This window comes from Macaca nemestrina, chromosome 9, assembly GCF_043159975.1.
Source record: "Macaca nemestrina isolate mMacNem1 chromosome 9, mMacNem.hap1, whole genome shotgun sequence".
Taxonomy (NCBI): Eukaryota; Metazoa; Chordata; class Mammalia; order Primates; family Cercopithecidae; genus Macaca; species Macaca nemestrina.
Genome location: NC_092133.1, coordinates 88,361,740 through 88,389,386, shown reverse-complemented (window position 1 = coordinate 88,389,386; position 27,647 = coordinate 88,361,740). Strand labels below are relative to the sequence as shown.

Sequence of the window (27,647 nt, the reverse complement as noted above, 5' to 3'; positions counted from 1 at the left end):
GAGTTAAGGCTTTTGGAAACATTTGAAGAGGCATGACTGTATTTTACTCTGTGAGAGTGACATGAGATTCAGGGGAAGGGGGTCAAGGGCAGAATAATATGGTTTGGCTATATTTCCCTAGAAAATCTCATGTGGAATTGCAATCCCGAATGTTGGAGGTGGAGCCTGGTGGGAGGTGATTTTATCATGGATGGGAGGGGGGTGGGGTTGGAGGGAAAAGGGGTGGGTAGGGTGGTGAGGAGTAAGCTGGCTGTAGGGTGGTGGGAGGGTGGGGGTAGTAGGAAGGAGGAGTAGCCTGCTGCAGAGGCAGAGGCTAGTGGAAAACCTCTACTAGGACAGTGCACCTGTGGCTTTGCAGGGTGTAGCCCCACGGCTGCTCTCATGGGCTGGGCTGATGTTGAGTGCCAGTAGCTTTTCCATACTGAAGGAGCGAGCTGTTGGTGGGGCTATGAACCTGGGGTTTGGAGGATGGTGGCCTCCTGCATAGGGGTTCCAAGCCCATGATTTTCTTCTGCACTGGCATGGTACAGGTTTTCCAAGAGGCTCTGCCTCTGCCTCAGGCTTCTGCCTGGAAACAGTAGGGGGTGGAGGTGGGTTGGGGGGTGGATCCTTCACCAGTGATTAAGCACCATCTTCTTGACGCTGACCTCGTGATAGTGAGTTGTCATGAACTTCCTCATAGTGTTAAGCCACTGGTTGGATGGAGCATGAGACTAGAGGCTTGGGAGCCTCTGTATAGATTTTGGAGGATGCATGGAAATGTGTGGGTGTCCAGGCAAAAGCCTTCCAAAAAGGCAGCACCTCATAAGAAACCTCTACCAGGGCAGTGCAGAAGGAAAATACGGAGTTGGAGCCCCCACACTGGAGGCCACCATCATGCAGACCCCAGATTCATAGACCCCACAACAACTTGTACTGTCAGTGGGGAAAAGCTACACGCACTCAACACCAGCCCAGCCCATGAAGGCAGCCCTGGGGCATAAACCCTGCAAAGCCACAGGTGCAGAGCTGCCCAAGGCCTTGGGAGCCCAGCCCTTACATCCGTGTGCCCTGGATGTGGGACAAGGTTTCAAAAAGGATAATTTTGGAGTTGTAGGATTGAATGACTGGTCTTCCGGGTTTGGAGTTTCATGGGGCCTGTAAGTCCTTTCTGTGTTTTGTTCTTACTGGCAAAATTACTCCTTTTGGCTGGGAATGCTTACCTATTGCCTGTATAAGCATTGTACCTTGGAAGTAGTTAACTTGCTTTATATTTCAGAGGTTCATGAGTCTAAGGGTCTGCAGCCTTGTGTTGGATGAGACTTTAAGCTTTGAACATTTGTATAAATGATGAAATGATGTAAGACTTTGGGGGATTGTAGGGAAGGTATCATTGTCGTTGGCAATGTGAGAAGGACATGAGATTTAGGCCAAGGACAGAATAATAAAATTTAGCTCTGTGTCCCTACCAAAACTCATGTGGAATTGTAATGGGGAATGTTAAAGGTGGGGCCTGGTGGAAGATGATTTAATCATGGTGGAGAGTGGGGGTTGGAAGGTGGGAGATAGGGAGAATGGGGCGATTATGTTGGGGGTGAGGGGTGAAAAATGATGGTGGCAGGTGGATCCTTCACAAATGATTAAACATAATCTCCTTATTTCTGTCCTGACAGCAGTCCCCCAGGGAGTGACCACATCACACATGCAGGGTCCGGGGAGCCTGGCCTGAGACATGCCCAGTGCACTGAAGGTGCACCTGAAGCCCACTCCACCTGATGCCTCCACAGCCCTCACAGGGTCTGACCTCCCAGCATGTTCTTGCCTCTTCCTGCACCCCAGCTGCCCACCTTGCCTGTTCCCTGAGTTCCTCCATCCTGTCCAGCAGGATGGGATGGACAGGGGGACAGCCTGTGTGCACATTTCGTGGCAAGTGGGAGTGGCACACCATCTCTGGGAGGCACCATGGTTCCTGCCAAATCTGACCCCAGGACTCTGTCCTTGAGGTGGTTTTACCAAACCCCAAACCCAGAACTGCGGTTGTGGCTCAGGGGTCAGCACCTGCTAGTGCCAGGACACTACTGGGAGGCTGGGACCTGACCAAAGCCCATGGTGTCTCTGACCTGAGGACAGGGTGTCTTGGGACTATAAGGCCAGGCAACCAATGGCCATTGGGTCATAGGGGTTCAGCCCCAATATTTGTCCTTCCCTGGCTCCTTCTGATTCAGGGCCATCAGGGCCCTGGAGCCCAAGACTCAGCATCCAAGGTCTCCTCCAGGAATCCAGGCAGCTCAGCATACTTTATCGCGTGTCATCTGAGAGCAAACATGTAAAATCAGATGCACAGAAAAATGACTCAAAGTGCTTACTGACTAGAAGAAATCTAGGAGAAGCAAGAAGGTAATGGGGAAAGGGAGGGACCTCCATGACTAGTGTCTGCTGAGCCAGGGGTACAGGCACCCAGTGCTGTGGCCTGGCACCAGCTGCCTCTCAGAGGGTGGGTGACACACTGTCCTTACCCAGAGGACAGCAGGCCTGGTCACCAGCTTTTCTACCTGTCCCTGTAAGCATCACATTGCTGGAGGAGAATTTCATCCCAGAGCTTGGACCATCCTTAGCTGAGGGGCTAGGGCTTGTCTCTTGGTGACTTAAATGAAAAAACAGGTCCAGATCAGAGTTCCTGACATTGAACACTCATCCGTTCTTTGAATCATGGGAGGGGAGGCCTGGTACTAGGTGGACCTAACCTCTTTGAGGAACCACAGAGCCCAAGGCTGGAAACCTCCAGAATCCTCCACCCCCAGGGGTCCCTGGGACCCCTGTGTCCTGTCTCACCGAGCTCTCTCCCCGGGGACCCTTCTGGCCTGTCTCACTGAGCTCTCTCCCCGGGGACCCCTGTGGCCTGTCTCACCGAGCTCTCTTCCCAGGGACCCCTGTGGCCTGTCTCACCGAGCTCTCTTCCCTCCGTAGATGTCTCGGCTGCTCTGTGAGGGAGTTCCCTTTCAGGTGTGGGGCAGGGCATGGCTACTCCTGCTGGATGTCTAGATGGTGGAAACCAAGGGCCTAGGGAAATACCAGGTACAGCCTTTCCACGCTCATCCAGCGCAGGACAAACAGGCCAGGAGGTGTCAGGAGCCCAGATCTCCAGCTGGAGGGAACATCAACCTTGCAGTGGGAACAGGGGCCCATTGTACATCCTAGGCACAGACACCACAGGTAAGCTGGGCTTGGTACCTACCCCTCCCCAGATTCAGAAAGAAGCCAAATGAGGAGTTTTGTGCAGAATGAAGCCTCCTTCCTTCCAGAAGCCCTGCTGACTGTTTGGCGGTTGCCATTTGTGGCAGTGGGCCTTTTGTTTATTCTGAGGTTGGGCTGGTTTCTCCTCTTGGCCCTGACCTACAGATTATAAAGGAGAACAGCAAGAGGTCCCCAGGAAACATCCACAGATGGCATTGGAAATAAGTCACCTTCTGAGAAGCATGTCATGTTCTGGGAGGACTAAGGCATCAAGTAAGGCCTATGGGGTTGGAGGATCCCTGGGCAGGTGGGGCAATCCACAGCCTTGGGTTCTTCCCATGGGAATCGGGAGGTCCTGAGGCAGAGGCAGTGGTCCCACAGGAGGAGTCACAGAGCCACCTAGGGCTCTTCTGGCCCAGGGAGCAGTCAACACCATGGACTGAACACGTGCTGGGCTCAAAGTCCTGGTCCAGACTGGGGCATGTGGGGCCAGGAGGGAACTCGGAGTGGAAGGCAGAGAGACAAGTGTGCTCAGAGGGCAGCCGTTTCTGGAAGTAGTGTGGTCCAGAGATTTTGGCTGGGAAGGGCTTCCAGGGTTTCATATGTGTTGTGGAGCTGCTTCCTCTCCCCAGCCTCACCCTGCAGAAATGTCAGTGAATATGTTGCCGCCATCTTGGAGCTCAGTGCCCTCATAGTGTAAGGGCAGCAGCAGATCTGCCTGTGCATGGACTTCCTGTACTACCTCATTCCTGAGGAGCAATGCTTCTGCAGGGCCTCTGACTTGGTGCACAACTTCAGACACCATCATCCTGGAGCAGTACTGCACCCTCTGGGGAGCCATGGAAGATGCTGGATAAAGGAGTGACAGTCAGATTCATCTTAGAGATGACTGTAGAAGGCTGCCTAGGAGTGAACAAGAGCCAGGAGACCAGGGAGGGAGCTTGTGGGGCAGGTCTGGAGATGGCAAGGGAGGGATCCTGCTTGGATGAAAGGTCTTCAGGCACTGTCTCAGGTTACACTCAGGTGCCCTCAGAGCTAGTACATTCAGAGTCTTGCCTCCAGGATGAAAATGGGAAGGAGTTGTCAGACGAGGACATAGAAATGGAGGCTGGCATATTCATGAATGCCGGTGGTGGTCTCGGTGTGGGACTACTGTGGGAACAGGGGTCCTTCCATTCAGGGATGTGGTGGATGGACCCTACATCACTCCATTCTGCCCTTCTTTTCCCTCCTCTCATTCTCCCAAAAGCCTCAGTGCATGAGTGCTGTTCATCCTCTGGTGCTGAAGCAGCCAAGAGTCACAAGCCTGCCTGGCTGCCTCTGGGTATGACAGCAGAGCCAGTGGCCTCTACTGGATCCTGTACAACTTCACAAGACACCCAGACACCAGGAGTGCTGCCAGCACGTGGTGCAACAGTCCTGAGGGACCACAGTCCTGAAGACATTGAATGGTGGGTGCAGGGCCTCATGGCCTGTTCCCCAGCCCCTCTCATTGGCTCTGGTACAGGTGGTGAAGGGGGAAAATGTTTTTGTCAGTTCTGCTATGATTGCCTAGCAAGAAAAGGAGCAGAGCCCAGGAGCAGTAAAATCAGTTAGTAAAGTCAGTTTTCTTTTCTGAACTACATTTCTGCCATCTGTAAGTTGAGGGGAATTGCTTCTACCCTATGAGGCTGCTTGGGGAATGACTGACAGTGTGTGTAGAGCAGGTACCACCAGCAGGCATTTGGTGTCCAGACCGCTCCTCTTCCCTCTTGATTTTCTGACTGCATTTGCATTTTGTTCCCAAGACCTTCACTCCCCTTAATTTTGCTCTTCCCTCTGATTCCCACCTTATCTTCTATCCCATGGATTCACCAGGATCTGAGTGGGTAACAGTCACGTATTCATGTGTGTGTATGTACATATACCCTGTGTTGGTGTTGGAGTGTGGTGTGTGTGTGTGTGTGTGTGTGTGAGAGAGAGAGAGAGAGAGAGAGAGAGAAAGAATGTGTGTGAGAGAGAAGAGGGAGAGAAAGAATGTGTGTGTGCATGAGAGAGAGGGGGGGAGAGAGCAATAGAGAGAGAGAGACGGAATATGTGTGTGTGTGTGTGTGTGTGTGTGTGTGTGTATGTGTGTGTGTGTGTGTGTGTGTTGGGGTCACTGAGGGACTGAAATTCTCCACCCCAGGCTGTGCTCATTGCTGGAAGTGCTGTCAGGGCCCTTGCCGTTGACCCTCCAGGTCTCATTCTTGCAGTGCAGGCAGGGCATTCTGGAGGAATCATGCCCTTGGAAGAAGCCCTGAGAAGTGACTGGTAGGTAAGAGTGGATAAATACCCAAACTCCCTTGCTCTGGGTAGGATGACTCTGAGACACATGTTCTATGCTGTGTCTCAGAGGTACCCGGCAGGGCTGAGTCCTGACTGACCACAGTGGAAACTTTCTTGATGAAGGTCCCTTTAACTGCTGCATTCCATTCCTGTTTCAGTTCTCCACTCCTGTACTAGTGTTTCCTGCAATTAGTACCCTAAGGAAGAACTGGCAGCATAATTGCTGTCCTAGAGTCATCTCCAGATAAAATTTTTATACTTGAATCTTTGCCTCAGGATCTACTTCCAGGAAACTTAAACTAAGACACACATTTTTATTTCAGCTCCTCCAATCTTCATAGACCTGTCACTGTGCTGTTTTTACCAAAAATGATCATGAGGATCAGAGAGGGAAAGTCACTTGCCTAAAGTCACACAGCTGAACAGTGATGGAGTTCAACTTTGACTATGGGCTGTCTGATCCCAAGGTGTATACTTGTTCCTCTCCCAAGAGACTCCTCTCTTATCAGGCTCAAATGAATGAAAGGAGGATGTTAAAGGTAGGATCTCTGAAGCCTGTGCCAGAGGAACCCCAGCTCATTGCTGGCGCCTGTGTTCTCATTCTTACCTCATTAAGAGTAAAGTTTATTGAGTTTATTAAGTATCTTTAGTGAGAACTGGGACCAAACAGATTTTCTGACTCTAAAAGAGATATTTTTACAGGAACAGATACATACCTATAAGTATACAGACACGCATACACGTATTTCTTTACTGATCATAATTCATGTCAATTAGTCCTTATTAGAATGTGGGATGTATAAATGTAAGATAATTTTCATGTTAAAATTGACAGATACATATTTAAATAGTCCTAAAGGAATTTAATTATTTTTCTTTTAGAATTTTCCATTTTTAATGTTATTTTTATGAGAAACTATGTAACTTTATTGATAATACATGCAATAACCCTTTGTTTTTCACATTGAAAATACAATGTATTCTGCAAATAATTAAAGCCTAATTTTGTATTAGCATTTTAAATTTTCAATCTTTTTTATTATTATTATACTTTTAAGTTCTGGGACATATGTGGAGAATGTGCAGGTTTGTTACATAGGTATACACAGGACAGGGTAGTTTGCTGCACCCATCAACCTGTCATCGACATTCGGTGCTACATTAGGATGTGGAGAAATAGGAACGCTTTCACGCTGTTGGTGGGAGTGTGAATGAGTTCAACCGTTGTGCAAGACAGTGTGGCGATTCCTCCAGGATCTAGAACCAGAAATACAATTTGACCCAGCAATCCCATTACTGGGTATATACCCAAAGGATTATAAATCATTCTACTAAAAGACACATGTGCACGTATATTTATTGCAGCACTGTTCCCAATAGCAAAGACTTGGAACCAACCCAAATCCCCATCAGTGATAGACTGGGTAAAGAAAATGTGGCACATATATACCATGGAATAGTCTGCAGCCATACAAAAGCATGAGTTCATGTCCTTTGCAGGGACATGGATGAAGCTGGAAGCCATCATTCTCAGCAAACTAACACAAGAACAGAAAACCAAACACCACATGTTCTCACTGGTAAGTGGGAGTTGAACAACGAGAACAAATGGACACAGGGAGGGGAACATCACACACTGGAACCTGTCAGTGGGTGGGGCGCTAAGGGAGGGATAGCATTAGGGGGTTTAATAATTTTAAAATTCAATTCTATTGAAATTTTTACTCCAAGAAGCCATGTGTTTTTGAGAGCTAATCCTGATATATTCAAATCTTAATGACTTAAGTTGATGGAGCGAACTTCTTTTAAATTAGTGATTCCCCAATTTCCCTGACTGTTGGAATTTCCAGGGCATGTTGAAAACACAGATTATCCAGACTCTTACCTCTGCAGATGTATTTAGTGGTTCTAAAATGGCACCAAGGGACCTGGATTTTTCCCAGGGTCCCTGTGTAATTCACACTCATGAACAGGCAAGTTTGGGAAATAGTGCCTTAAGGAGATTTTTCACTGAGCAGTCTTCATTTGAAATGAAGATCATTTATCTTCTAATACCCATGCTTCCTCTTTCTCCTGCTCTCTTTATCTCCTGCTGTCTTTCAGTTCCTAGAAGCTTTAATTGAATGACAGATCCTAGTATATCTGTACCTACTAAAAACCACACTTCTGAAGCGACATGGCCACCAGAAGCCACAGCTAGTCTGCCATGTAAAAAAGGAAAGGTTCATGTGCCCTGAGGGTACAGGGGTGAGAGGCAGGGGAATGGAGACCCCCACAGCCAGCAGCAGTGGCCCTCATCACAGCCCTCTGGGAGATATGAAAGGAGGTCAGACGGTGGACAGTAGTCTTGCCTTCGTGCTATAGAACACGTTGTTAACACCAAAAAAGCTGATCTCTTCTAGGGGAATGGTGAAAGCTGATGCTAGCACTTGTGCTTTTTGTTTGTTTGTTTGAGATTGAGTCTTGCTCTTGTTGCCCAGGCTGGAGTGCAATGCATGATCTCAGCTCACTGCAACCTCTGCCTCCTGGGTTCAAGCGATTCTCCTGCATCAGCCTCCTGAGTAGCTGGGATTACAGGTGCCCGCCACCATGCCTGACTAATTTTTTATTTTTAGTAGAGATAGGATTTCGCCATGTTGGCGAGGCTGGTCTCCAACTCCTGACCTCGGCCAAAGTGTTGGGATTACAGGCGTGAGCCATTGTGCCCAGCCTGTGATTTAATTTAATTTAATAATTGCACAGCTTCAAAATGACAGCTAAGTAGCTGACATAAAAATGAAAATTCTGTGTACTTTGATGTTAGCAGGCTTAATATACAAACCAGAATATGATGAAATTTTTCTTAATCAAACTGAATAATTTTCACATAGGCAGGCCATTGGCAGGCCATTCAGCATCTGGCTTATGTTTGGGCCAGGCTGGGTGCTTCATAAAAGTCTGGAGGGAAATACAGAGGCCAATTCTCCATAAGCATTAGACTCAGAAATACCTTGCTTCCCAGTGAAAAGTTTAAATTGACTTTCCCGCCACCTTCATCAAACTGAGGTTGGTCAACACTTATCACCACTGCCACTGGACACTTTGACTTCCAATTTTGCTACCTGCTCTACAAAGATATCCCCTTCCTTCCTTTCCTGCATTCTCCCTACAACCTCATCTTCTTTTGAGTTCATCCACTCTGTCTCATCATTGTCCATCTCTGCTTCCCAAAACCTTATATAGTACAGAAATTGACCAATCAAGATTACAGTGTCGAAGAGCATCCGTTTACTGAATAAGGCAGCTGGCTTCTGGGGGCAGAAAAATGATTAGACACAGAGATAAAAATCATAATCCCTACTCTCCTGGATTCACTGTCCAATGGGGAGACAGACACATAAGCAAATGCAACTTGATAACTACAACAGTCAAGTGAATTATATAATCCCGACTGGAGAAAGAGCAAATGTTATCATAAGACAGTGTGTCCAGTACTTACTCTCTAACAGATTTCCTGATGAACGTCTAGGCTTGCCAACTTGTTGCATAAGAAAATTGGAACATGGGGGAGGGGAAGTACGTATGCTTCTTGGTATTTCAATCCATAAATGCATAAATAATGTAACTATTAATGATATCATCATGTTGATTCAATAAGTTTGAAACCAAAATTGAGAGTCATCTTTAGAAGAAACTGTGTATGTGTCTATGTGTGTACACATGTAGATAAACACATATTGCTTTCTGAAATTTTCAATGACTTTGTGCTTCTTCTGAAGCAATTCAGGTTTAGAATTTGAGATCCATGGGTCAAAATATCTTCCTGAGTGTACTGAAGAACATTTAGATTAATTTCAGACATGTTTTTTGGTTTACATAGTGTTTTTTATCCATACTAACTTATTTACTGTGTTTAAAATAAATTGAGAATAACAGCAGCAACCCTGAGTTGAGTGAAAGTCCTGAGAAGGGCATTGCCCAACCAGTGCATGTGCATGTTTACACTAATCTCCTGTCTGAACCTTGGAAGTGGCTCAATGAGCTAGCAGATGATCTCTTTGGCTGTATTACAAATGATACTTTATTTTTATTTGTTTCATTCATTCATTCATTCATTCATTCACTCATTCATTTTGAGACAGGGTCTCACTCTGTCACCCAGGCTGGAGTATGGTGATGCAATTATAGCTCCCTGCAGCCTTCAACTCCCAGGCTCAAGCAATCCTCCTGCCTCAGCCTCCTGAGTAACTGGGACTACAGGTGCACACCACCATGCCCAACTAATCTTTAAAACTTTTTTTGTAGAGACTGGGTCTTATTATGTTGCCCAGGCTGGTCTCAAACTCTTGGACTCAAGCGATCCTCCTTCCTTGGCCTCTCAAACTGCTGGGATTACAGGTTTGAGCTACTACATGTGGCCAGAAATGACATTTTAAAACCAACTATTACCTATGCAGACATATGATGCTTTCCGGTTGTTTTATTTAAAAATGGGAATGCCTTAGGTTTATTGGCTCATTTTGTTTTATCAAAGAGCTTAAATGCAGTTGTGAATATTTCTGTTTACCCTCATAATAGCCTGAAAATTTACAATGAATATAATTATTGCCATTTTCACAAGTAGAATTAGAATAAGATAAAACAGTGGAATACAGGTGTAGCTAAGAGTAGCAGAGGTAAGCCATCTATAGAATATTAAAATTTCTTCCATGTGCATTGTTAGAAATCTATAAAACCAAAATTTTTTCATGCCTGTAATCCCAGCACTTTGGGAGGCCAAGGCGGGCAGCTTACCTAAGGTCAGGAGTTCGAGACTAGCCTGGCCAACATGGTGAAACCCCGTCTCTACTAAAAGTACAAAAATTAGCCCGGTGTGCTGGTGGTCACCTGTAATCCCAGCTACTCAGGAGGCTGAGGCAGGAGAATTGCTTGAACCTGGGAAGTGGAGATTGCAGTGAGATGAGATTTCACCACTGCACTCCAGCCTGGGTGACAAGAGTGAGGCCTCTTTTCAAAACAGCAACAACAACAACAACAAACAACAAACAACAAGAACAACAACAAAAAAACCCCAACATTTTCTAATACAAGCAAACTCACTAAGCTTTATGAGGCTCCCATTCCTGCAAGTATTATCCTTTCCATGTACCCCAACATTAATGACAGCAACCGATACTAGCCATGTGACATACAATCCCAGCACATTGTTGGGCTCTGATGTTTTCTAGGAATTTTTTCTTTACAGCTGTATTGAAATGAAGCTGTATTCCCTCAAGACCTGGTTTTTATAAACTCTCTATTTTTGCAGTTGAGGGAAAATAGTCTTAGGTCAGTCAATCCACTGTTGACCCAGAAATGGAATGAGGTAGGATTATTGTGAAGATGGAGAGGTGTCTGCAGCATCCTACACTCTTTCCAGCCGCTAGGTGACCATATAATTAAAATATCCTTGATATTTCTGTGTAGTTTAAGTAGTTTTTAATTCTAGAACCTCTCAATCTTTCTCTATTCAATTTAAATGAAAAGGCATTTGAGTATCCAGAACACACTCAACACTCAGAAGCAAAGCAAGAAAAATGGAAACATAATGGTCAATGCCCAAGTTCTCCCCCAGGATCAAATGAGGATTAATACTGAGAGTTGTGATTCTGAATAAGTCTTAACCTCATGAACATGTTAGTTGTTCAAAAATTTGTCATGTCAGCAAGGTGGTAACACTGAAGATTTTCTACAATCAAAATAGTATAGTTATGTTCTGTTGTATAAAATAGAAATAAATGTACCACATTGATCAGCAAAATCACACTAGCATATTCCAACAGCTTAATTTTTAAAAAGCTATGTTATATTAATAATTTAACCACATAGACCTGAGCTAGAATAAATGTTACATATTTAATTGACAATAATTTTTTTGCTCTCTTAGAGAGCTGTAGATAGATTTTGGGGTTATCAATCAAATGGTTCTGACTTTTTTTTTTGAGATGGAGTCTTGCTCTGTCACCAGGCTGGAGTGCAGTGGCACAATCTCAGCTCACTGCAACCTCTGCTCCCTGGTTCAAGTGATTCTCCTGCCTCAGCCTCCTGAATAGCTGGGATTATGGGCACACACCACCATGCCCAGCTAATTTTTGTATTTTTAGTAGAGACGGGGTTTCACCACGTTGGCTAGAATGGTCTCAATCTCCCGACCTCATGATCTGCCCGCCGTGGCCTCCCAAAGTGCTGGGATTACAGGTGTGAGCCACTGTGCCCGGCTGGTTCTGACACATTTTTAAGAAAGATTAGGCTGATGCTATGGTAACTCAGTTATTCATGATACATGTCATCTTGTAAGTAGGAGTATTCAATATTCATGATTTTCAAGCTGTTTCAGAGTGCTATAATCACCCCACTTGACAGACTTCAGAATTCGTTGAAAATCTCTGGAAATAATTAGCAAGTTATTATCACAGGCTCTAAACAGACCTTCAAAATGCATTACATAGTATTGGTAAAACAGATCGTCAGTCTGCCGAAAGTAGTCACTTTGATTTGATTTGCCTTGAATGAAATTTTTAAAATGTAAAGCTAAAGTCTTCAGGATCACTGCACTGGGTTTCTATGGGACAATACTGAACAGGGCTGCCACTGAAACACCTTGGATGAGAGCCTCAAACTCCCTGAACACAGCATCCAGCACACTACTGGGAGAATGACTGGGACTCAAAAATGTGTGCAATGAATGTACTTATGAGCTTGTTGGAGAGGAAGTAAAGAGGTTGTATGTAATTACCTCAAATTAGTACTACTACAGAATAATCACTACTGGTAAAGTAAAAGTAGCACTAAAGTAGTACTAATAAAGTAGTACTAATAGCCCTACACTAGTAGTAGTAATAAAGTGGCATTGCTATTGATTCTATCCATCTATCTACCTACCTGTCTGGATGGGAGGGCACAGGATTTGACTGATAAGATTGGGCTTAGCAGTGAAAAGAGCTCATGTATGCTTTAAGCAGGTATGCACTCAAACTTGGTATCATGTGACTGTTCTGAATTCCAGAACCATGGCTAAAGGGTGGAAGTTTTGTTTGACTGTGTCTCACATTTTCCTTTTGGTCTATTGTCTAACACATGTTGCTAGAATTCATTTTACTCTGACTACCTTTTATGTACAGACAACGCTGTTATTGACGAGATCACACCCAAGCGGATCGGAGATTGGCCCAATACTTACACCTACACCAAGGCCTTGGGAGAAATGGTGGTGCAGCAGGAGAGCAGGAGCCTAACCATCGCCATCATACGGCCCTCCATTGTGGGAGCAACGTGGCATAAGCCTTTCCCAGTAAGCCCACTTACCTGGATTCTGTGTTTTGCTTTCAAACTAAGGTTTTTCTAGCCCAATTATTTTCTGATGTCTTTCTTCTTCTCCTCAGGATTTATAGCTAAATGCAGCCAATCAAATATGAACCCATTATACTAGGGCAAAATCCCACTTTGGGATCATGAGGCTCTTTCTGGCAGTTACCCTGACTATCTTAGAGTTGGATGGAGATCTTAAATTAGCTTCTAACTACTCTAGTCTCAAAATTCCCATGGGTGATGTTTTTATATCTTGGCTTTCCCACTATAGCTTAAACAGACCAGAATGTTCTTGATGGCCAACTTGATAGTATTGCAACTAACTGCCAGGGTAAACAAGAGTTACAAAGCTCGCAGAAGGATCTCAGTTTGGGAATAGTAATTTTTTTTTAACCTCAGTATACTGCTGTGTCCTTCTGAAAGTACTTTGAATTATACTGTCTTCTTCAAAGCAGGTCTGTGAAGCTTTGGGGGCAGATAAATTCCAGCTCCACCACTTACTGGCAATGCGACATTTTTGAGTTGTTCTTTCCATAAAACAGGACAGATACTACTTTGGAGAGTTGGTTTAATGAGACAATGTATGAGGAGAGGAGTGCTCAGACTCTAGTAAAAGGCGGGTCCCTACTGAAAAGGCTCAATTAATATTAGTCCCTTCATCTTCTCCTCCCATATCTCTTGTCTCCCATTATACACATTTCAACTTTTATACTGTAAGGTAAAGAGACATAATAAGGTCAGCTGAATGGCTTGGAGCTTAGGAAACAAACTCAAAAAGACATTTCCCTCTAACTACTCTTAAGCATAATCTTTCCTGTAACATCTTTAAGCAAGTCAACACACATTATTACCAATCATGTTTTCAATGTTCTCCTAAGGAGGCTAAAATCAGGACTGAGGTGGAGAAGTATGGTTGGTGAATTGCTTAGCAGATCATGATATAAGGACAAGGTCCACCGTAGCCCTTAAGATGTCACAAAACGCTGCAAAACCATTCATGGCTCCTGCTATGAACAACAATCCTGGCCAAATTTTAATTATTGGACAAAGTTCACAAAATAGCCAATGCTTTGCCATTGATCTTTGGGATCTTAATAATACTGAATTAGATAGTTCTATTAGCTGGGGTCTCAGTGCCCTTGTTTGAAATTTATTGAGATTAGACTGCAGATGTTCCAAGATAACAACAATTTTCTAAAATGTGTAACCAATGGAAATTTTCTTTCTTTTAGGGTTGGGTTGATAATCTAAATGGACCTAGCCGACTCATTATTGCGGTATGTATAGGGATGAAGAAATAACTCTGAAATGTAGTGGAGGAATAGTAACAGAATTCTTAGTGCTGGCTTAGCTTCATTGATCCAAAAACGTAAATGCTACTTTACTATCAATTGAAGCATATTATTTCAACTATTCTGGTTATAATATGAAGGCAGGATGAAATTATTTTTATTCTTTTAGAATTTTTTTATCAGGAAAACAGGTAAAGCACTATCAATTACTATTTAAGAGTTCTATTTTGAAAAGTCTTTGAGAATTAAGGATTTTTCTTTTTTCTTTTTTTTTTTTAAAAAAAAAAAAAAACTATTTTAAACTTAAAAATAAAACCAGCAAAAGTCTTATAAAAATGAAGCAAGTAGCCCAAAAAATGCCCACCTGCCGCTCTATATACAGTAATGCAATATTTATCACAGTTTTGTACAATATTATAAAAAATGTCGCAGACAGTACCAATTAAGGCCCTTATTTCTCATAGGACATCAAGCCTTATGACCTGGTGGGGTGGGAGGGAAGATGCCACTTAATTATTGCACCATTTTGAGAAACAGAACTCGTCAAGGCGAATAGTGGTCTTTTCCCACCTGGCCTTCAGTCACAGATGGGGGCTGGGGCGGTGGCGTCGTCTTCAGACCCTCTGTAGCCACACTGTGCCCTGCCCGCTTCTCTGGGTGCAATAAATACCGGTCACAGTTTGGGAGGGGGCCTTGCGCAGGTGGGCGGGGGCGTCTGGGCTGCATGTGCCGCTTCCTGTACAGGGCAAGGTGGGCTGAGCGCGAGAAGGCGCGGTGGCACCAGTGGCCCTGAAATGGCCAGTGGCCCCTGTGCTTGGGGTGGCAGAGCCATAGCTTGTCTGAGTGAGCAGCTTCCCGCTGCATCCATCCCAGTGGCAGTGGTTCGGCTTGTCACTTGTGTGCTGCGCGGATGTGCCTTGGGGTGAGATCTCTTGCTGTGGGGCTTGCCCTAGCCGCACAGGCATACATGGTGGTGCCTTTCCCAGGCCAGGAGCGGCCGCCACTCCTGGGCTTGGCCTCCAGCAGCTCCAGCCGGGACGCCGGCGCCACCACGAGGAGACCGCGGGCGACTGGGGGTGCCAGGCCTAGGCCCAGGGCTGTGGCGGCGGCGCCAAAGCTACCGAAAACGGACAGGGGTGGGGGTTGGGGAGCTGGGAGCTGGGGGGCGCCTCATAAAGGCCGGGTTGGGTGTCCTAAGCCAGCGCCACGGAAGGGCAGCGGGCAGGAGGGGCGCGGGCCAGTAGGGGCTGAGGGGCGGGTGTCGGGGGCGGCAGGGGGGACCCGGGACTTCGCATGCATGAAGCCGCCGGCCCTGGGCGCCCTCGTGTTTGAGGCCGCGAGGTCCATGGGTGAACCCGGGTGCGCCGCCCTGGCCGCCGCTGTCCGCTTCAGGGGGCCGGGCCTTAACCACGCGGCTCGGCAGCGCCAGTAGAAAGCGGTTTAGCAGGCCGGGCGCGGTGGCTCAGGCCTGTAATCCTAGCACTTTGGGAGGCCGAGGCGGGCGGATCACGGGGTCGGGAGATCGAGACCATCCTGGCTAACGCGGTGAAACCGTTAAAAAAAAAAAAAAAAAAAACACGCACACACACCGTAAAAACACACACACACACCGTAAACACACACACACACACACACACACACACACACACACACACACACACTAGCCGGGCGAGGTGGCGGGCGCCTGTAGTCCCAGCTACTTGGGAGGCTGAGGCAGGCGAAAGGCGTGAACCCAGGAGGCGGAGCTTGCAGTGAGCGGAGATCACGCCACTGCACTCCAGCCTGGGCGACAGAGCAAGGTTCCATCAAAAAAGAAAAGAAAAAAACCGGGGGCCATCCGCGGCCGGTCCAGCTCCGGTCGCAGCGGCTGGGACCCACACCAGGCCATTCACGGGGGTGCCATAGGGCAGCTGCGTGCAGTATTTGGGTAGCAGGACGCAGACGGCGGGGTCGCGGGGGTTTCGGGGTGTCCTCGGCCCCAGGCCGTCCAGCCCTGTGGACCGAATGAAGTCCCGCACGCCACGTGTTGAGGTAGTAGTGGGTGCCCCTTGTGCGGGGTCAGCCCTCCTGCAGGCGGTGCTCACGGTACGGCTGGCGAAAGTGGAGACGGACGGCAGGATGGATTCACTTGGCCACATGGCCGGGAGCTAGGACAACGCACACCGGTGAGTGGCTGCCCGGGTGGGCTGGTCGGGGCGCGGGCAGGGGGGCATGGTTCTGCCAAGGATTTTGCTTTGTTTATCGCAAGATGGGGGTATTTCCTCCTTTCTGCAGTTTATAATTGCGTGAATTAGTGCAGTGAATTGAGGATGCAGTAAAAATAATATCTTCAAAGATTATTAAATTCGTTATTAACACATACGAGTTTACGTGTGTGTATGGAAAGCAGGTATACATCAAAAATTCTTAATGAATACAAGAAAGAGAACTACCAATATTGGAGCAAATTTTTCAAATACAAACACCAGTGAATATAGGCAAGGCCTTTTCTTTTATTATTATTACTATAAGTTCTAGGGTACATGTGTACAACGTGCAGGTTTGTTACATGGGTACACATGTGCCAGCAACGCCTTTTCAATAATGTCTTACAAGGAGAAACGTGGCTCCTCTAGGTAAACAGCCCTCAGTGCGCATCTCCCTGAAGTCCAGATGGATCCGGTAGAGCTGTGGGGTTCACAGCTCACACTGAGGCATTTAGGGCCTAAGCACCACTTTACTTTTTTGTACAGTGAGTAGGAAATCAGTGATCTAAATGAGTTTAAATCTTATTAGGGATTCGAACTGCGCTTCAGACTCTGTCTCTCTTCCTCCCAGAGCTAGATTCAACATGAATTAAAATACAAATATAAAACAATGAATTATGATAGTGACAAAGACCTTCCTTCGAACTTCAGATTTTTCCAGCAGCCCCTTTCTTTCTGTTTCCCACCTGCCTTCAACTCTTTCTCCTAAAAAAGTTCAGTTGGGGTGAATGTTTGGTGACTTAGAACATCATTATTTTAACACGATCCCAAAGCGGTTTTCATTATATGCAAAGATGCATATTTATTTACGTTTTTTAAAATGTTCTAAATTGGTTTCTTACGTCCAAAAGAAGGGGAGCTAGTTATAAGAAAAGAGAATTGAGTAAGGTAAGAAAGTGTTAATCATTTCAAATCAAAGTGGGAAACATGCAAAGCAGAAAGAATCAACTTCATAAACTCAACAAATTATTAATGTAAATAATTCCCAACTCCTGTATCTATATAACATTAGTGATCTGTGAGGTGAACTGAGATTCTGAATAAAAAGTAAATGATAAGACCATTTTTCTAAGCCAAAAAAGTTTTTGTCTTATTAATTGTGGAATTTCACCAATTAATTTTTTTTCAAATAAAATTTCTTAAACTTTTAGTGCCTACTATTGCTTGTGGGTTAATAAACCCTAGCAGAAAACAAAATCATCAAGGAAATGGTAAACATTAATGGGAAATTTGTGTAACCTTAATTCTTAACGTGTCTTATTAATTAATTTTTAAAATGTGAAGGTGTATTCTTGGTGTTTGGTAATTAACTAAGTTTATTAACCTCTCACAAAATATGAGGAATTTTATTCCCTAAAGGAACGTGAGGAACACTAGTAGTTCAAGAAAATGCTGAAGGTGACCTTGGCTGAGAAGCTAGGATAGGCTGACGAAGTCAGACTTAGTGTAGGAACCTGGTAAGCGATGGATCGATGTTAGCTGTCTTCACTTATTGCACTAGTATAATCAGTTTGATGATACATACTTTAGCCCCAGCTGTTACTTAAGACCTGGTTTCAAATTTTATGTTCTTTTTCCTGTGCAGGCTGGGAAAGGGTTTCTTCTGGCCATAAAAACTACTCCAATGGCTGTGGCAGACTAAATTCCAATTCCGGTTGATACAGCCATCAATCTCCCGCTAGCTGGAGGATGGTGTGCTGCAGCTCACAGGTGTGGATGCTCAAGTGGGCTTTCAAAGATTTCATGAGAGGGAGGGTTCATCTATTAGGCACATTTTCCAAATATAGGCATTTCATTGTATAAGACCCCAAATGTGAGAGGGTGTTCATTTCAATATTTTATAGAGTTCCTAATATGCCATCATATATATGTTGAGTTGTTTTCAAAATACAGTTTAGTACTTGGCTACTCACAAAGTAATAAAACATTTAAATCACTTAACCATAAAATTCTTGATAACCAAAAGGCTTTTCTTTCTATTGGTAGTTTAACATTCAGCTTTCTTTTTTAGGGCAAAGGAGATAGAACTGGATGAAATGAGAGAATATTTTTTTTTAGTTGAACTCTGGTTAATGCCAAAAGTGTTCAATCGCTATGTGTGGGGAAGTTTCCTGGTACAAAGGAAAAAAAGAAAAACAGGTTGTTCATACATTTGGCTGCATTAGTAAGTGGTAAACAGAATTAAATTTTTCTTATGTGAACTCACACATATGTGCTTCATAATATGTCACTCCTATTTAACACGTCTTTCACACACACACGCACCCCCCCACACACAGCCTTTTGCTAGTCTTCTTCCAGTTTGCTTATTAACCCAAAGAAAGAAAAAAATACAGAAGCCTTCTTGCATAGGTTGCCTTAATCAGATGAATTATGGAAACAACTCTGTCTCCCTTATTTTTCTTTCATTAGTTTTCCATTCTGTTGTATTTATTTAATTTTTATTTCATTTTCCAGACCTAAGTCAATGTTAGTCTACCACTGTACATCTGGTAACCTCAATCCCTGCAATTGGGGCAAAATGGGTAAGTACTTTAGCCATGTATCTGCATAATTACTAGTGTCTGACACAGAGAAAAAATAGACAAAGTGTGTCATGGAGCTTAGAGCCTACATGGGGAGAAAGACAGAAAGTAAATAAAGAGACAAAATAATGAGAAATTGTGAATCTGTGGTAATTAACTAGAAGGTACTGTGGTTACCAAGGAAAGGAGTCATTGGGAACACATACATGATTGTAAGCAGTAGGGGGTCCATTGGTCATAAAGATTTTAAAAAAACAGTGATGAAATAAAGCAAAAGTTGGCAGTTATAAAGAATCTCAGTGATAAAATGCTGAAATACTCCTCCCTGCTGGGGCAGTGGGTCCTGTACACACCCCTTCCCTTCTTGATACATCACTGAGAATGTGACATGATCAGTGACCAATGGGATTTAGAAAAGTCGAGTGATCTTATTCCTTCCTGATTGCGTCTGTAATACTGACCATTAATTTATGCAACTTGCCTCTCTTGGGTGTGCATTAACTACTCTACTAGTGATTTGTAAAAGTGAATAGGAATCACTATGGGAGAATCAAACAACATCCAGATTCCTTAGACCCTGGGACCAAGGTCTTGGGTGATGCTGAGGAAACTATATTTTTAATAAGCATCTAGATGATTCTTGATACTTGGGGAAATGCTCTTTGAGAAACCCTGTACTATACAAATGATTAATTTGTCTGAAGGTAAGGGATTTAATCTGTTCAATGTACAAAAACCATGGAAATCAATTTGAGTACAACTTAAACATCTAATGATGGTAGAAGATAAAAATAGGGAATTTTGCTATTCTGTAGGATTTCTTAGTACCTGCAAACACATCCCTTCTGTCCCTGTTACATAGATGACACTGGCTCTTCATATTCCAATGGGAAGCCATGGTACCACACTGAGAGTTCTATTGCAGGACAGCTGGACACTGTGGCTCTACAGTTTCTCACACCTATAGCAAACATTGTAGGCTGATATGACATTGGTTATCCCTGTGCCAAGGCTCTGTTCTGGATTCCCTTCTAACACAGCATTTCTGGAAGCTATTACTAATTAATTTGATGTTGCATTCAAATTAAACTCATTTGTGTTTCCTATCGGGGACTCTTAGGAGGGATAAAAATGCTTCCTACTAGGAGCAGTAGCCATGTTAACAGGAGGTTGAGCATATATAGTCTCAGGTGATATTACAAGGAGTGATAGCTGTGTGGGTGAACATGGGCTATCTCTCCATAGAATTGTCTCCTTTAGTGTCCCTTAAGAAGAGTTTTTAATCTCCTGCATATAGGTCTTAAGCATCTTTTATCAGATTTATACCTAGGGCCTAGGTAATTGATGCTTTTTTTTTTTTTTTTTTTACTAATTTAAATGTCTTTTGTAAAAATATATTTTTTAATTGTTTGTGGATGATGTCAAATGCAATTGATTTTTGTATATTGACCTTATATTCAGCTATCTTGCTAAACTTATTGCTAGAAATTGTATAAAATTTCCTCTTGATTTCCTATGTAGACAGTTACTTAATCTGCAAAAATACCAGTATTATCCCAATTTTTTCAAGCCTTAGGTCTTCATTTTTCTTGTTGATGGCACCATCTCAGCTCAATGCAAGCTCTGCCTCCTGGGTTCATTCACGCCATTCTCCTGCCTCAGCCTCCTGAGTAGCTGGGACTACAGGCGTCTGCCACCACACCTGGCTAATTTTTTGTATTTTTAGTAGAGACAGGGTTTCACCGTGTTAGCCAGGATGGTCTTGATCTCCTGATCTCATGATCTGCCTGCCTTGGCCTCTCAAAGTGCTGGGATTACAGGCATGAGCCACCACGCCCAGCCTTCTTGTTGAACTTCTACTATAATGGTGAATACAAATGGCAATAGTGCATATTGTTGTCTTGTTGCTAATTTTAAGCAGAAGACTTCAAATATTAAACTCTCCTGCCATTTTTAGGATAAACCCAACTTGGTCATGCCGTGTTATCTTTTTTTATATTTTGTTTAATTCAATTTGCTAATCATATAGTTCCCTTGTTTTTTCTATTCTCTGAAAATGCTTAGTGGAGTGAAAGTGTAATAGTGGAGTAATCTGTTTCTCCAAAACTTGGGAAAAGCACCTTTAAATTATCTGGATTTATAATTTTTGGTAAGAACATTTTTTATTGCTTCAGTGTCTTTAATAGTTAAAGAATTTTGCAGGCTTCCTTTTCTGCTGGAATCAGTTTTAGTTATATTTGTCTCTTTTTCTAAGATTTTATCTGTTTTAAAATGTATTTACATTGTTTTCATATTATATTAATATTTTTGTCCTAAACTGTATCTGTAATTATGCTTCTGTTTTAATTCATAATATTTGTGTATCTTATCTTTTCTTAGCTAGTCTCTAAAGGGTCTACTTTATTTCTTTTTTTCAAAGGACCAACTTCTTCTGGCTTTATTGACTTCTCTTCTCTTCTCTTCTCTTCTCTTCTCTTCTCTTCTCTTCTCTTCTCTTCTCTTCTCTTTTCTTCTCTTTCTTTTCTTTTTTGATGGAGTCTCGCTCTTGTTGCCCAGGTTGGAGTACAATGGCATGATCTTGGCTCACCGCAACCTTGCCTCCTGGGTTCAAGCAGTTCGCCTGCCTCAACCTCCTGAGTAGAGTAGCTGGGATTACAGACATGCGCCACCACGCCTGGCTAATTTTGTGTTTTTAGTAGAGATGGGGTTTCTCCATGTTAGTCAGGCTGGTCTCGAACTCCCGACCTCAGGTGATCCACCCACCTCGGTCTCCAAAAGTGCTGGGATTACAGGCATGAGCCACTGAGCCCAGCCTATTGACTCTTTATTACGCTGCTGTGTTTTCTGTTGCATAGATGTATTGCCTTATCTCTTTTTTCCCCTTCCTCCTGTTTTCTTTGATTATGTTTTTCTTCTCTTTAACTTAGAAATATAGCCCACAAATATTCGGCTTGTCTAATACATGCATTCATGGCTTGTATTTCCCTCAAATGCCACTTTGGCTGTATCCCACACATTTTGTTGTATAATGTTTATGTTATCATTATTCTCTAATCCTTAAACAGTTTTCATTTGAATTTCTTCTTTGACCTATGAGGATGTAGAGTGCAGTTTTCAATTGCCAAATTACATTTTCTACATGTGCATGAGTTTCTACTTGTCCGTCACATCAGAAAGACGGTAGCTTCATGGTTAAAAGTCTTGGGCTTTGGGATCTGATAGACTTGGATTCAAATCCTAGCTCATTCACTCACTCCTGTATTCATTGAATAGGCATTATTCTTGGTGCTGAGGATGTATCACTAAACAGAAATCCGTGCTCACATAGCTGTTATATGCTGGGATGCGTCCCACCATTCAGTAGACTCCACTGCTTATTAGTTGTATCAGTTTGAAAAAGTCTCTCAGTTTCTCCCTGTATATCAATTTTTTTATCTGTGAATGAGAATAATAATTATTCTATTCTAGGGAGCTCTTCGGAGAATGTAGGGAGATAAAGTGCTTCGTACAGTGGTTAGAACAGTGAACATTTTAGTAAACGCCTGCGATCACCATATGGACAGCTTTCTCAGAAAGCCTTCCTAACCCAGCCCCACCCCTCCCCTTCCTGGCACCCAGACAGAGCTAGATGCTTCTTTTGTATTCCTCCAGAGCTTACTGTCCTGGCCTCTAGCAGAATACTCAGGCAAAGTATTGTAATCATGAATTGTCCACATCTCCCACCAGATTGCCAATTCTTTAAAGACAAGGAATATGTCATATGTAATTTTTTTTACCTCAGCATCTACCACAGTGCCTGGCAAGTGTTAAATGCTAAATAAATATATTTGAAATGACTAAAGGAAGGATTGACATAGATTTAGGAAAAGGAAAGTAATTGTATGTTGCTGAGATATTTATTCGTTCATTTAGTCAAAAACTGTTTATTAGTCACTGAGTCAGCCACTCTTTAAGGTACCATATAAGTTCAAACAATGCACACAAAATTTCGTTCTGGTATTTAAATCTTAGGAGAAATATACATCAGATATGGTTGAGTGCAGAAAAATAAAGGAGATTAAAGAAGTAAATAGTGTTGTGGGAAGGCTGCTATTTGATATGTGATGGCCAAAGAAAGTCTCTCCGATAAGGTGTCTTCTTAGTAGAGACCTGAAATAAATGAGAGGGCAAATCAGAAGGACATGTGGATGAAATATTCCAAGTTGAAGAAACAGTAAGTGCTAAAGTTCTTTAATCATATTCAAGGACAGCAAGGAGGCCAGTATGGCCGCAGCAGAAGCACTGAGAGGGAGAGCGGTAAGAGATGAAGTCAGAGTGGTGGGCAGAGAGAGAGGATGCAGAGAGTGCAAGGCCTTGCAGACCATGGCTTTGCCTCTAAATGAGAAGAGATTCCATTGAAGGGCTCTGAATGGAGAAGTTCCTGTAATATACTCTGAGTTACATTTTAGAAGAATCACTCTGGCGGCTACATGGAGGTCCGACTGGGGATACAGGGGTAGTGGCAGAGACCACTTCGGACAGTATTGCAACATTCCAGGCTACAGTAGTGGTTTTGATCAGAGAGATAGCAGGTGGAAATTATGATTCTGGGTATTTTTCAAACAGAGAGCTGATAGATTTTGTTCAATTGTGTGTGGGTTGTTAAAGAGAAGAATCAAGGATAACCCCAAAGTTTTTGGCTGAACTACTAAACAAATTGAATTACCATTTGGTCAGAGGTAGAAGATTGGTGAAACAGCAAGTTTGTGTACGCATTGGGAAGGGGGTCATTAGTAGTGGGTGTATCAGGAGGCCCACTTTAGAGCTGTTAAATGTGAATGTCTATTACACCTCCAGTTGGAAACGTTGAACAAGTATATGGATATATAGATCAGAATGTCAGTGTGGAGATCAGAATCTCTTATGCTATCAACCTGTACATAACTTTTTAATTTACCACCATCTTTTTAAAGTATAAATCCCTATGGACCAGATGATTCTTGAGAATCTTCTCTGAAGAGGAGCTATATTTTTCAGATAGATTTTTAGCTGGCATTTTTAAAGTAGGGCAATAATCATATTACTGTAATAACTGACATCATAATTGAATAATGAGCTTAGGCATATGCTTTGCAAAAACCTACATACCTTAAATAAAATTGAATTCAAATGAGTATCTTTTTGAAAGAACTACTGAATTCACAAATGTATGTAAAAAGTTCTTAATTAAGCTTACTCTATAAAAAGACACTATTATGAATAAAACCCTGGATAGCAGAGTGGACAACTGAGTCTGCCATATTCCCAGAGAAATATTGAAAGTAAACTAACACAAGAAAATATTGCCTTTAGAATTTTTTAGTTAAACTTTTAATAAAGATTGAAATAAAATGTTAAGAAACTTTCTAAATGGTTCTGAAAGTAATGGTCCAGCCAGGGAAATAAAGTTTCTAGCCTCTGCCTTGGGGCTTTCAGAATAGACTAGATAACCTTAGAATTAAATGCAGATTTATGTTTTTTCTGAACAGTACCCCCTTATATTGACTACGTGCATTTCCCCAGGAATTTGTTTTAGAGTAGATGTTTCAAATAGAGGATCCAATTCTTAACCCATTCACATTGTTTCATTTTGCAGATAACCACTTGCTTAGCATAAAAATGTTTATATTGTTCTCAGAAATTGATTCTTGACTCTACACAGCAAATCCTTTGTCTTTATTGCTGTGATCCATTACAAATACCTTCCACTATGATGGTTTATATCCTCCTATTCTCCTCTAGCACTCTCTCTCTTTTTTTCCCCAGGATTCCAGGTCTTGCCAACCTTTGAAATTCCAATTCCATTTGAGGGAGCTTTTAGGAGGCCATATGCTGATTTCACCACCAGCAACTTCACAACCCAGTACTGCAATGCCATCAGCCACCAGGCCCCTGCCATCATCTATGACTTCTATCTGTGGCTTACTGGAAGGAAACTCAGGTGAGAAGCTGAGTCAATGGCTTTGAGAGTGTCACTGCATATGGGAGATTGAGTCCCCAAAGTCTTTAGTGCTTCCTTCAGCCAAGGATTAAAGGAGACAACTGAATCTGACCCATATATACAAATTGAACACACCTACTCTGAGAATCCAAAATCTGAAATTCTCCAAAATCCAAAATGTTCTGAGTGCTGACATGATGCCACAAGTGGAAAATTCCACACATCTTACCTCATGTGATGGGTCACAGTCAAAACACATTCAAAACTTAGTTTCATGCATAAAAGTATTTAAAATATTGTTTAAAGATTACCTTCAGGTTATATGTATATGGCTAAGTGTGTATGAAACGTAAATGAATTTTGTGTTTAGACGTGGGTCCCATTCCCAAGATATCTCATTACATATAAGCAAATATTTCAAAATCTGAAAACAGTTGAAACTCAAAACACTTCTGACCCAAGCATTTCAGATAAAGGATACTCAGCCTGTATAAGTTTTGAACAAACAAAGCAGTCATAGTGAGAAGCTACAAAAGCCTCCTACATTAGAAATGCTCCAGCATAATAAAGGAAGGTAAATGTTAAAGAGCTTGCTTGATGAATTCAGCAAGTGATCATTCACCCAAAAAGAAAAGCAACTGAGGCTCTGTGACTAGGGTTTTTCAAATGGGTAGATCACCTTAAATATACAATAATGATGGCAACCTCACTTACTGGGAGCTTACTCATGGGGCTAAGGAGGATGCGTGATGATCCCATTTTTATTGTCAAAGCTACTGAAGGAAGATATCCTCATCAACCCAATTTTACAAATGGAGAAATAGAAGCTAAGGGAAGAATCTGAAGTAGTCTCAAAGGAAGTGACAGGAAGGATGTGGAGAAAGCAGAGTGTCAAAGTCAGTATTCAGGACCAGATTTACTGCCACCTAGAGATGAATGAAGAAATTAGAGGGAACACAGTGTGCTGATGCTACGTCAGCTGTCACCACCTGGCTTTGTGACATAGGACATATTCTTTCTCTGTCTCACTTGAATAATAATATGTGTCAGAGGAGACATTATTGTAATTGCCTAAAGCAATTCTTGTGATCAAGAATCAGAAGCATGAACAGTATTGCCCTCTGTGTTAGCCCCTTTATGAGGGAGGAAGTTGTCTTCAGCATGTTGAATTGTCATCTTTATTAGCAGTGCAAATGACTAAAACTTAGCCAATGTAGAGTTTATCCAAATTTTTTCAGACCTCATTTGGAGCTCATAACTCAGTTCTTGAGCAAAGGGAAAAGAAAACATTGTGATTATGGGGAAAATATTTGTGTGGGACTTATTAAGTAAAGATAGGAAAAGAAGAACACCCGAATATTATAGGCAGACATGCTAAAGGTTTTAAAATGTGTCAGGATTGGAAGAAGGCCTGGATAAAGAACAAAGTTCAGTTAGGAAAGAGAAACACGGAAGGAAGAGACACAATAAAAGTCATTATGTATTCTGCGAGAAGTCAGACAATAAGATTTGTGGGAAATGGGTTGGTTTGTTGTATGGTATGTATTTTAGCAATAATCTTTATGGCAGAGAAAGCTAAAATCCTTAACTTGTGTGAATGATCACTTGCTGAATTCCTCAAGGTAGGCATGGTGAAGGAGGGTGTAGAGGAGACACAGGTACAATGGACTGACCTAGATATAAAGCCTTAGTATACACTCAGCTAGAAATAGTGATTCTGAGGACATACTGTGACATGATTATGTCATTATATGTATGGTAGCGATGGGGATGATAGAAGGAAGAACTGATGGCATATTTTCAGTCCCCCTCAAAATCAGTTAAATATTGGGACACTAACTATCCAGGTCTAGAAGAGTCACACGCCATAGCCATGGTATGACGCATCATTCATCTTGCTTTCTTTGAGAATAAGAAGATCAGTAAATAGTCCAGAAGTGGGAAGCTTTGTCCAGGCCTGTGTGTGAACCCAATGTTTTGTTTAGAAATAGAACAAGTAAGTTCACTGCTATAGCATAACACACAATTTGCTTAAGTGGTGGTCAGCAAATCCTTGAATGCTGCTTAATGTGACAAAGTTGGTAAAATCTTTTGTGCAACACTCTTATTCCCTGAATGTTTTGCTGTGCCAGGGCCTGTGCATGCCAGACAAGTCCAAGCCAGCTCAAAGAACAACCAGCCACCTCTGCCACCTGCCACCTCTGCAAACTGCCACTTCCTGCTGGCAGGATTTGTTTTGCATCCTGTGAAGAGCCAAGGAGGCACCAGGGCATAAGTCTACTCACTTATATCTGTTTGTCTGGAATGTAACCCATGTTTGTTTGTACAATAAATAAAATTGATCTTGAATGAAAACTGAGTGGTCATTGTCATTGATCTTTGAACCCAGATTAACCTTTTGGTCATGCCTAGTCTAAGAGAAAGGAGATATTCTTATCAATAAATACAGAGCCCAGCTATGTCAGTGAAGATCTCAAGTGCACAGATAGTAGTATAGGGAAGAGTCAGAGGCCAAAAAGACAGGGATGGCAGACATTGAACAGAGGAGAGTGTGGTGTTTGCCTTTGCATCAACTGAGATTATGCAATGACACCTGAGGCTTGGGGACAGCACTTGCAAGATACCAATAAAGCATTCTAAGAACATCTGTGAAGTGAAAAAATTTGAATTACTGTTGTTCTTGTGGTTGTGATTGTATTTATGGTTGTTACTTCATTCATATTAATCACCTATGTGCCCAAGTGTAATCATGGAGTTAGATTTTTCCAAGACTTTTTTT

General features: G+C 42.9%; 2 long non-coding RNA genes across 15 annotated transcripts; both read left to right on the top strand.

The window, feature by feature from the left end:
* Nucleotides 1-273: 273 nt before the first annotated feature.
* On the top strand, nucleotides 274-12,787 carry LOC112423938 (uncharacterized). Of its 8 annotated transcripts, none has more exons than XR_011607960.1 (7): nucleotides 274-3,192; nucleotides 3,379-3,909; nucleotides 4,463-4,664; nucleotides 5,381-5,505; nucleotides 5,844-6,059; nucleotides 7,021-7,100; nucleotides 12,660-12,787. It is a non-coding gene; the product is annotated as an uncharacterized lncRNA (long non-coding RNA). The 8 variants fall into 8 exon arrangements; XR_011607958.1 differs by having other exon boundaries at nucleotides 274-3,486; nucleotides 3,846-3,909; XR_011607959.1 differs by having other exon boundaries at nucleotides 274-3,486.
* Nucleotides 12,788-16,229: 3,442 nt separating this feature from the next.
* On the top strand, nucleotides 16,230-27,250 carry LOC139356309 (uncharacterized). Of its 7 annotated transcripts, XR_011607956.1 has the most exons (8): nucleotides 16,230-16,303; nucleotides 17,744-17,841; nucleotides 17,970-18,094; nucleotides 18,396-18,548; nucleotides 18,842-18,909; nucleotides 22,921-23,122; nucleotides 24,694-24,868; nucleotides 27,001-27,250. It is a non-coding gene; the product is annotated as an uncharacterized lncRNA (long non-coding RNA). The 7 variants fall into 7 exon arrangements; XR_011607950.1 differs by lacking the exon at nucleotides 16,230-16,303 and having other exon boundaries at nucleotides 16,310-17,841; XR_011607952.1 differs by lacking the exon at nucleotides 16,230-16,303 and having other exon boundaries at nucleotides 16,310-17,841; nucleotides 18,396-18,555.
* The last annotated feature ends 397 nt before the right edge of the window (nucleotides 27,251-27,647 follow it).